Source organism: Macrobrachium rosenbergii, chromosome 9, assembly GCF_040412425.1.
Source record: "Macrobrachium rosenbergii isolate ZJJX-2024 chromosome 9, ASM4041242v1, whole genome shotgun sequence".
In the NCBI taxonomy this organism is placed as follows: domain Eukaryota; kingdom Metazoa; phylum Arthropoda; class Malacostraca; order Decapoda; family Palaemonidae; genus Macrobrachium; species Macrobrachium rosenbergii.
Genome location: NC_089749.1, coordinates 47,994,229 through 48,005,729, shown reverse-complemented (window position 1 = coordinate 48,005,729; position 11,501 = coordinate 47,994,229). Strand labels below are relative to the sequence as shown.

The following is an 11,501-nucleotide window of genomic DNA, read 5'->3' as shown; positions in this document are numbered from 1 at the left end:
TGAAAGACTGGCCTTTTTAGATCTACGTGATGCATATGCATACCTGCGAAAATTATTTTTTATGTTTTGTTTATTTTTGGGTGTAGAAGACGAAAAAAAAAATTTGTGGTATCAAGGGGAGTCATATCCTCACCCTGCCGTAATGTCTTAAACTAAGGCTCAAGACTGTTCTGCCAGTCCTAAACTAAGGCCCTAGACTATTCTGCCAGTTTGTAAAGGCAAACCTAGAAACAGATTAGCTTCTTGGTCTAACATCTTAACTCCTCCGTTAGTCTACAAAGATGACCTCTTTGAAAAGTCATAAGCCAGTAATTCCCTATACAGTAATGCCCGGCCAGTCCGGAAAGCCAAACCATGAAAAAATTGGTGTCTTGAACTAACACCTTAAACCGTTCTGCCAGGAAATAAAAACAAACCCCAAAAAGATCTGTCTTAAACTAAAGTCTTAGACGATGCTGCCAGTCAGTAAAGATGAAGAATTTCCAATTTTTTTCCCACTTAATTTATTCATGATAAATATAAAAGCCCTTGCGTCAGAAGTGAACGAAAAAACACAACCCTTATGAAAAATACCAGAATGGCATTACCTCTGAATGGTTCATTTTACCACACATTGAATTTGTAGATTTAAGAAAAAATCGTGGCATCTGTTGATTTCCAATCCCAGCTGTTAAAGATATAAATAGTTTAAGGACCCCAAAGCGGAACATGAAAATGGTCATTCATGCTACCTGTGTATAATTGTTAATGTTGAATGGGTAGTGCGGTGCACTTGTCTGACAAGGTACTTCCCTCTCTGCCTGTGTCTCCCCCTCCCTGCCTTTCTTATCCCCCTCCCTGCCAAAACAAAAGTGAATTGGGTTTGAAGGATAAATGGATTGCAGTGAAATAACTGATAGACTTGCATTTTTGAAAATTGACGTTGCTTTTGTTGCTGCGATTTTCTTTTAGTGTATCACAATGCGTAAATGAATAGCATGCTTGTAAAAGTGACAGGTGGCCAGGACAGATTAACAGATTGATTTATGGTTACGTGTAGGTTATTGACACCTTGTCAAGGACAGGTACCAGTCTTTTGTGTCTTTAATGAAACATTTATTTGTACAGATTTTCTCGCTGATAGGCTGATTTCTACTTACGTTGTTGCCGGCAGAGAAAATATTTCTTTTGATCAGATTTATTCCTTAATCTTGCTATTTGTTACTTTTTAAACTGTGATAGGTGAGTTTCCCTGCAGTGCGTCCGTAAATGATGACAGTCGGTTCTAATGGATATGCTTCATATCATGATGATTAAATCTGATTAGGAAAACTTCAGCTCTGAGTAACTTGTCAGTGTTGGCTAAGATTTTTTTTTTTAATTGTTGTTAATGTTTGTGCCAATTATATACATATATACTCGTGTGTATATATACACATTTATATAGATATTATATATGTGTATGTATGTATGTATGTATATACACACACATCTGTACTGTCTAAAATGCCCATTTCTATTAACAGTCAGTGCTCCTGGTAATTTGATGCTCGTAACAGCCAGTCTATGCACAGAGCAAAATGCTAAGAGGCCTTATGTACACGAAAGCTCCCAGTCTCTTGTTTTCCCCTGTTTCCCTAGGGTCCGAGACACTCTTGAACTCGTGCGTCTGTACGCAAGCGCTTGTGCGCCCTCTATGCAGCCACAGCAGCTAACGAAGATGAAGGGAATGGTGTGTCGCAGCGTGTAATTGAGCATTTAGTCGGAATTACTGTGACAGAGTGAGGCGTCTGCTGCTTGCTAAGTTGATATATATTGCAGATGTAGATCGTCTGCAAAGCCCCCTTTTTTTGTGGGTGGTAGGTGGGTGGGGGGGAGGTGGCCAGGGTAGAGAATAATGTTGTTATTACTTGTGCTTGGGAGCAAGCAAATTAAGTGCATTCTAGCTGTGCACTGTCTCGGACTTCAAAGATGTGCATTTTGGCTGCGCCCAGCGTTTAAGGGCTGGGGATGCAGGGAAAGGGAGTACTTTGTACTTTACAGCGCCCCTTCGTCCCCTAGCTGCAACGCTTTTCATTCCTTTTATTATACCTCCGTTCATGTTCTCTTTCTCCATCTTACTTTCCACCCTCTCCTAACAATTGTTTCATAGTGCAACTGCGAAGTTTTCCTCCTGTTACACCTGTCAAACCTTTTTACTGTCAGTTTCCGTTTTAGCGCTGAATGACCTCATAGATCCCAGCGACTGGCCTTTGGCCTAAATTCTATATTCTATTATATTCTATTCTATTCTATAATCTCATCTTGTCTTGAGCTTTAAGGTATCTGCATATTTAGTGCGTAATAGCCATGCTTTACGTCTGTGAATTAAAGATGCGCCAAAGTTGCGTGCGTCATTGCCTTGATTAATTGCGTTCTTAATATGTTCTGTGTAGTGTTAGTGTCGGAGAATGTTTTTATTGTTTTTTTATGATTATTATAAGCTAGTGAGCTAGATATGAATACGTGAACCCTCACATCTTTATTGAGAGGATTCCATTGGCTGGCGGATCATTGTTTTTCCAACCGCGGCCTATGGAAGAAATCTGAAATAGGGACGAAAGCGTTAATGAAAGCGAGGGTAAAACAAAGTACATTAAAAGGTAATCTGATTTTTTACGATCGTTTTCAGTGATAGGAATTGAAGGCAATGAGTTCAGCCTGAGATTTAATCGAGTTTTGAACCAACTTAAAAATAAAAGGGAGTTCAATTTTCTATTGCGGTTTTATGCTCAAACCCTTGCTAATTCTTTTTTAACCGCAACGCTTACATTTTGTATGTATACTTCGTTAGATTGTACTCCCGTCTCAGAATTTGTCATCGTTACAGTCATTCCCGTCTCAGAAATTTTCATTCTTTAGCTGTATTCAAAGCAGAGACGTGTCTTCTAAGACGGGGGGTACACGCCTGTTAGACTTAGTCTGTAAACTGACGCCTCTTGCCACGACACTGTAACCTCAGTTGCGGTCTTGTTTATTTGTTGTAAATTCTTAACTAATTAAAAAAAAGTAAAAAATGCGCCGCAATCGCGTTTTCTCTACAGCGTATAATCAAGGCCACCGAAAATAGATATACCTTTCGGTGGTCTCTGTATAATGCTGTATGAGCCGCGGCCCATAAAACTTAATCACGGCCCGGTGGTGGCGCATCGTATATCGTTGCCAGACGCCCGATTTTGCAACCTTAACCTTAAATAAAATAAAAACTGCTGAGGCTAGAGGGCTGAAATTTGGTATGTAATGATAATTGGAGGGTGGATGATCAACATACCAATTTGCAGCCCTCTAGCCTCAGTAGTTTTTAAGATCGGAGGGCGGACGGACAGACAAAGCCGGCACAAGAGTTTTCTTTTACAGAAAACTAAGAATGACAGAGGTGGGATTCGAACCTACCCTTCCGATGAGACTGGTGCCCTTAACCAGTACCTTCGATCGCTCAGCCAATGATGCTTAGCAAATGGTCCAAAGAAAGGCCTTAGACTACCGCTATAGACCGGTAGGCCTCGCTACTGGTTGAAGTTGACAAGAAACTTGTGCTTTCAATTACTGGTAGGAAAGGTTAGATTGAATACAGTAAATATTTTCAGCCCATTTGCCTGGACTCCGTAGGGGTAGTGCCGTCAGTGTACCTCATGCGGTGCACTGTAGGCATTACTTAAGGTTCTTTGCAGCGTCCCTTCGGCCCCTAGCTGCAACCCCTTTCGTTCCTTTTACTGTACCTCCTTTCATATAGTCTTTCTTTCATCTTACTTTCCACCCTCTCCTAACAATTGACTCATAGTGCAACAGCGAGGTTTCCTCCAGTTACACCTTTCAAACTCTTACTGTCAATTTCCGTTGCAACGCTGAATGACTTCGTTAGCCCCAGTGCTTGGCCTTTTCAGAGTTGATGTGTGCCTCTGGAAAAGCAATAGTTATTCAATTCCTTCACGTGTAATGCGAAAGACTTGTCTGGGTAGCAGAGACCCAAAATCGAAATCGAAGGTGCCCTGAAGTAGCCAGCGCCTTTGACTGCTTGGCCACGCTACTTGTCTAACTCAGGTGGCATGCTTCTTAGGCCTCACTGTGGTCCATTGCTATTCACTTGAAAAGCTTCAAGTCTGATGCAAGTTTTTAGATACTGATATTTGGGATGAGATGATCCGAGCCCCGTGCTCATGCGTTACTTTCAGGTTCACCCACCTGATCACTGACAAAAACTAGTCAAGCTCAGCTTCACTGATCGTATGACTAACAATGCAGCAAACATGCTACTGTCTGGTACTCACTGGTGGTTACCCTTCAAGCGCTGACCAAAACCAGTGTTGCTTAACTGATCAGGAAATTTACGGTGCCGTATGCAAGTTCAACACAATATCATAAGCAAGCAAAAATTGTACAATTTCTATTTTTGGTTCTGAGTCGAGTTGTTACATATTAGTAGGTTTTACCATACTACCACAATACCGGTTACAAACCAGCGGGTCAGATAGTTATTTTGTCGTGAAACCCATAATAAACCAGTAGGCTAAACCTTTTTGCCGTGATACCCGTTTTAAATTGTCATGTTAGACTTTTTTTACGATTTTGCTCGTTTTAACTAGTGGTTGAAACCATTTTATTATGATACCCGGTTTTAAACTATTGATCACACCATTTTACCAAGATATTGTACATTTTTTAAACCACCGAGTTTAAGTGTTTTTCAGGGACCAGCAAAGCTTATACCTATTTGGAACCAGAGTGTCAGACCGTTTTGCCATATCCTTCTCAAACTGCCTAACTTGTTACTGTTTGTAAAACAGCTGATGTCGTAATAAAGTGATGGAATATTTTCACAGTCGATTTTATGTAAAATGAGAAAAATTAGCTCTGCTGATTTTTAGCACCTCTCTTTTGTTCGGTGTCCAATTATTGTAGTTTAATGTTTGTTCTTTCAGTAAACGTGCTTACCCTTTCTACTCTTAGACTTTGATCCTTTCCTTTTATGTTCATTTATCAGTAAGTTAGTCTTAGCATGAAAGTCAGTTTATATTAATTCTCCTTATATATTGCCTTAGGTGGAAATCGTCTAAAAGTTTCTGATTGTGATATGGTGAAGCGGAATAATGCTGCTGTTAATAATAGTAATGTTTTTACACATGTATACGAGGGTACATTTCTGAGTTATCTTTCGGTAAACGCATGGAACAGACTGTCTTCAGCTTTATCTTGTACATCCCTCAAGGCTGTAGCATGGAAAATGTTAAAATGTGTTTAACCCCCCCCCTTCTTGTAGCATTAATATCTGATTTATCTGGAGATGTGACACGTGTATTATTGGTGGCGGATTAAATAAAGAATAGTGTTGGTTAGTTTATCAGTAGCATGACATTTACGACTTCATATCGGTCTAACTTTCATATCAGTGTCCATGTTATGTCTTCACATCTGTATTTAAAAACGTTTCATTTCTCATTCTCTCCCTCATTTTTTATCTAACCCGTCTACACCAGAGATGGAAGACAGTCGCCAAGTTTGTCTTCCAATCCTTTCTCTGTCGAAAATGGAAGACGGTCCCTAGTTTGTCTTGTGACCTATCTCGACGAGAAATGGAAGACAGACCCGAGTCTGTGTTCAGATCCGTCTCGCACAGAAATGCTAAACACACAGCCACACGCAACCCGTATCACACGCAGAGCGAAGTCCGAGAAAATCTTGCCTGTTGAAAGATTGAAGGGTTCCGAGAAGGCTTTAAGCTGTAATATTAACGCCCGCCAAGGAGAGACATCGGGAGTTGAGGAATAAGTTAACCTTACCTGGAAAGAGAGGAGCTCGACACGGAAACCGGTTCATGATTGACGGGCTCTCACCTGTCCGGGAGAAAGCCCGACCGCATCATAAGGAAAGGTAAACCATGAATGCTTCATTATGGGGCGCTTCTCCATCAGAGTCGCTTTGAGAGAGAGAGAAAGAGAGAGAGAAGGGGGGGAGGGGGTTCTCGATCACTGACTAGTAGGAAGGGGAGAGGGGGTTAGGACGCGGGTCTTAGCAGTTAGAGCACCTGGGTTCAATTGAAGGACGAAGCTGACGGGGTGATATTAGCATGTGCTCCTCTTGGCTAAAGCATTGATTCATGTACGTGGTAAACAGTCGACTTTGGTGGTGTGGGTCGTAGTGAGAATAGAAAGGCTCCTATGCCTCGGGTAACTCGCTGTTTACATGACCCTAGAGTTAGGACCTAAATACCAAGGTCCTTATGTTTGACGGATAGCTTGTAATCTCAAGTGAAAAACATTTCTGTCTTTTAATCATAATTAATCCATTCCTCGTCCACATCTGTTGTAGTTGTACAAACATACGTCTGATCCAATTATGTTTGTCTAGCGTTTGTTAAGCGAGAGAGGAATTCACTTGAAAGGTTTCGTAAACCTACGCCACAAGGGTTACGTGGAAAATTAATAATATTATTATATTATATTGTTGAAGAATATGAGGAACAATGACGTGCTTTCTTTATGCGAGGGTGAAATAAGACCCTTTTCTTGTGTATCAGTTTTAATAAACTGATACAGAGTGTGATGCACACGAAAAGGGTCTTATTATTATTATTATTATTATTATTATTATTATTATTATTATTATTATTATTATTACATGCCTTGAATCGGCAAGCAATTTGCAAGTTTTCAGAAAGATTTTAACTAAAAGATACTTCATATTTTACCTATTTTTATTTGACATTATCGATAACTGTTCTGTTAGCCGAAAAAATGGGTTTCCAATATCGTTTTTTCATGGTATCATTTAGCATTAAGTCAACTAATACCCGTTATTCTCACTGCTGTGAGATAAGTCTTAGTGACTTATTTTAAATAAATTATCGACGTAGATAGAACTTCAGTGTCTCCAACTTCCCTCTTCTCGACCAAGAGATTTTTTTTTCAAAGGTAATTTATAAAACAGCGTGAAAGCATTGTTGGTAAAAAAAAAAAAAACGCGAGTCCTCTTTCCCCCTTCTACCTTTCCACCCCTCTCCCACGCGTAAAATTTTGTGAAGATTGAACGACTTATTTGGCTTCACGAGAACGCTGGCCATTGATGCCAGCTCAATAATGGAACGGTAAACTAATACCCCTTCCCCAACCTTTCCCATCATATCCCCGCGGCACACCCTCTCCCCACCCCCAAGCATTTCCAGGCAACTAATCCCGAAGTACCAGTAAAGGTAGCTTGTGAAAGGGAGTCACACCATCGACCGTTTAAACAACACCTCCCCCTCCCACCCAGTCACCCCAACCTACCTTTCATCTCCCGAAAGCATCAAATTTCGTTGGACGTAAAGTATAATTAACGAACTGGCGTCGCAGTAGCGCTGGTTATTCTCGCCGGTACAGTAATAGAGCGAAAGTTCCTTCCGGGCTACTCCACCGCCCCTCCCCCGCTCCCCGAAAGCAGCAGGTCCATTTAAAGGTGAGTAATTTAAGGCACTATCGCGATCAAAGGCAGAAACACACGAAACCGTTCATAATAAATGACCCACCATCAGTTTTTATCGTTCGAGAACAATTAATTCATGACCCCTTCGCTTCCCAGTCAGCAGCCCCTGTGGCCCAATGGATAAGGCATTGGCCTCCTAAGCCAAGGATTGCGGGTTCGAGTCCCGCCAGGGGTTCGTTTTGAAGGGCGTCCTTTACGGGTTTTGTGCTTGGGTGCAGTGGGCATTTCATCTCTGAGTGTCCTGGGTGATGCTCGGTGAAAGGAAAGCCGAATCGAATGCGGGAATGAATGTTAGTATTCAAAGGCGCGTGATTTACGTTCATTCAGACGTCGGTGTTTTCGTTTCTTCAGTGAATTTTGTGCGTGGTTGGTGTTTACTGTTTGTATGTGTGTTCATTTTTCTTTGTTAACCCTCTGCGCTTTGCAATGAATATTTGCTTTAATTTTTTCCCTCCTTGTTTCTCATATAGTCCGAAAAAAAGTTACTTCCAGATTGTAATCGGAATATTCGTTTTTGTTATGTTTGTCCGTATTTCTTTGTTTGTCTGTCTGTATGTCTGTTTGTTTTTTCTTTACATTTTAGTGTTATATAATCTATGCTAACTTTTTTTCCCGCTTCGCTTCTTTTTGTTTTACCATCCTTCTCTCGCTTTAGTATATTCTCGTCCCATTTGGTCACTGATTGTGAAAGTTTGATGCAGGAGGAGGCCATTTTCGGTTCAATCGGTGAAAAACGTGGAAAAAAATTAATACTTCCCGTTCCTAAACACAAACTGGGTTGTTCAGAACGGAGTATAAACGTATTCATAAGTTACACAACGGCTAATGAGCTAAGGAATGGTAAGGCTTAATATACATAAATGTGAATACAGTTTGTAATTTTTTTCCGTACATTAACGTTGAAGAAGTACCTTACTCGATACTACGAGTTAAACGCTTCGATGGTGTCGTATGAGGCATCGTCAAGGTTGATGGGTAATAAATCAGACGTTTAATTGTAAATTAAATATGAACTTTGTTCGGTCGTAAACGCAAAAAAGAATCGTGAAGGATTAATGAATGGGAATATATCAAGATGTAGATAATTATTTACTGTTAATCAATGTACAGTGAAGTCCAAAAAGAAAAAAATTAAGATGCGATTATTATCTGTTCATCGATAATGATGTTCTTGATTTCCTGTCGTCAATGTAAAACAAAGTGCTAAAAAAAAAAAAAAAAGGTCCGCTGACGACGTCGGTTAGAGTGGTTCTACGGACTTATGATTTGTCAATAATAATGAAATAGATTATCTTGTGTTCACCAGCGTAAAACGGAGCACGATCGATAACGCCCATGAAAAACGACTTTGAGAATCGGCGCACGGCAACTGAAGAAAATTGACAGTTACCGGCGATGACAGCGCATACCTTAAGGGCATATGAGCTCGCGCCAGTGTGACATCATTTAAACGAACATTATCTGTGTCGACTTCAGTTTTGTCGTCAGCGTTGGAAGAAATTGTTTATGTAGGGGCATTTTTTACATTTTATTTTATTTGTCGGAAAACAAGTACTGCATGTTCGTGTCTTTGCGGCATTTCGAGCGTGTTCGAGCTGGTGTGACATCACGTGCTCGACTTAATTTTACATCATCCTTGTGCACGAATGTAGAAGAAAATGGTCACTAAGTAACAGACTTTCCACCACCCACGGTAAGATTTGCGTCGTATATATTCATGCTTTGGCGACGCGACAATTGCGGGATAATATCCTGTATATGTAAAACATTTGGCCAGATTGATGACAAAATGAAAGTCACCCACGTTCGGCAAAGTGCTGTCAGAAGAGCTCGGCCTAGATTAGCCACTAATGTTGGAAGAAGACTGACTAATTCACGCACACTATTAGGGCAAAATGCTACAAGAACCCGACAGACGAACGCTGGTGAGACACCCCCTTCAGACTTGATTGAATGTAGATTGATGCGATGACATTCATACGATTGACCTTTTCTGTTACTTTGACATCCGTTGATCGCTTCCTTGTTGTGGTTTCGAGGACTTGCCTTATCTGAGAATTCCGATCGAGATAAGAGTTCGTTTTGTGAATGTTGTATAGATTTCGGAAGCGAGTTTGCACTTGGTTAATAATGAATAACTGCAGTGGGCAGTTACAGCTTGTGATGACTGACGGCACTGTCTATAGAATACAAGATTATAATATGTGAATGATTACACTATAGGGGGCGAAGTTACTCCCTGGTTAATATGAATCTGTAGAAAGTTTGTTATTGTTTAATGTTATAGGTTAAGGTTACAATTTATTACAATCTGAGTGATAAATAGCTGCCCTTGTTCGCAGTGTAATCTTAGCCCCATGAATCACACATTGGAATTGCGAGGTTATATAATAGGATAACGTTTATTTCATAGTAATGAGTGGGAGAAATTGAATGTATTTCCCAGCTGTATATGCTCAGTAGGCACTGTTATCAAAAATACTTAGATCTAGATAGCACTCTGAGAGCCTCTCAAGATAACTGTTGATGTTTTTAAGAGTTAACCTGTCACATGCTAGCACGGGCTCTTGCCAGTTTGAGCAGCTAAGTTGACTGTTGAATGCTAGGTGCCGCAATAACTCATAGCATATAAAAAGGGTTTATAAATCCATATTATCTCTCCCTCTCTCTCTCTCTCTCTCTCTCTCTCTCTCTGTTTGTGTGTGTGTGTGTGTGTGTGTGTGAACGCAATTATTCTTTCAGACACCTAGCAACCAACTATGGTACGCAAACCACATTTATTTCTGTTCTTTTTTTTCTTGCTCTCCCTGGATTTGAAAGTGAATTTTCCCTCAATTCGAACACATTGTATCCATTATCCACCAGTATGGCATTTCCGCATGGGTCATATACGCTGCACATAAACTGCAAATTTGAAGCATTACGTCTGGCACCGCGCCACAAATCAGCTACTCTCTGAAGCAATTACCTGAAGTAATTGCTTGGCCCTGGAGTCCGATAAACCTGTTAAGTAGCGTTATAGCCTTTTGCACTAAACTACCATTGTTTTTTTTCTCCATTTCAACCGGATTCCACGTTTTCCATTCTGCCTTTTCTGGATTATTCGCTTTATTTATTTATTTATTTATTTATTTTATCTATTGTCAGAGATTCAGACGGGAGTGTGCCTTTGTCCCTAGACCCTACCATCTCTCTGAAGGATATCTTTGCCCTGAGAAGGCACATTTTCGTGAGAGTGTACCTATACTCCAAGCCAGTGTACCTTTGCCTGGAGAGATAGTATGTTTGGCCTAAGGGAATTTTTTTTTTGTCTATAGGGTATTTCAAGCCCAAGAGGGTACCTTTGCCCCCAAAAGATTTTGTTGCCTAGAGGGTAATGTTACTAGAGAGGGTGTCCTTGCCCTGAAAAGGTATATTTGCCTCAAGGTAGTATCTTTGCTCATGAGCATACCTTTACCCTTGAGGGGTACCTTTGCCAGAAATGGTATGTTTGCCCTGAGAGTGTATTTTCCACCCCAAGATTGCACAGTAACTTCGCCGCCTTGAGAATGTACCTTAGACGAAAGAGTACTGTAGCCTCAAGGGTTCTTTTGTGAAAAGGTACCTCTACTCGGGGTATTTTTCCCCCGAAGAGGGTAGCCTACCTTTTGCCACGGAATGTATATCCCTTAGGGGCATCGAATGCTGGAAAATAATTTCAACAGTGACCCATTTGTTGAAACGTGGAAGTTTTAAAATAGTTTAACTCTCCAGCATGAATTAGTAATGGCCAAAACTCCTCCTAGATGTGTTTATGAATTGAAAAACCATTTCTTGTCATATTTGACATGAATAAAATGACTCCCGGGTGGTTCGACCATTTTGCTGCTACCATTAATACCACTAATATTGCTAACATTGCTTGTACTATTATCACTGCAGGTGGTGCTGTTGTTGCTGCGCCTATTACTGTTCGTTACTATCACTACTATCATTTCTGCAATAGCGACTAGAATACCACTGTTACTCGGCTGTTGGAGAGGATT

At 40.6% G+C, this 11,501-nt stretch overlaps 1 non-coding gene across 1 annotated transcript; it reads left to right on the top strand.

Moving 5' to 3' along the window:
* Positions 1 to 7,578: 7,578 nt before the first annotated feature.
* On the top strand, positions 7,579 to 7,651 carry TRNAR-CCU (transfer RNA arginine (anticodon CCU)). Its single transcript has one exon. It is a non-coding gene; the product is annotated as a tRNA-Arg (tRNA).
* The last annotated feature ends 3,850 nt before the right edge of the window (positions 7,652 to 11,501 follow it).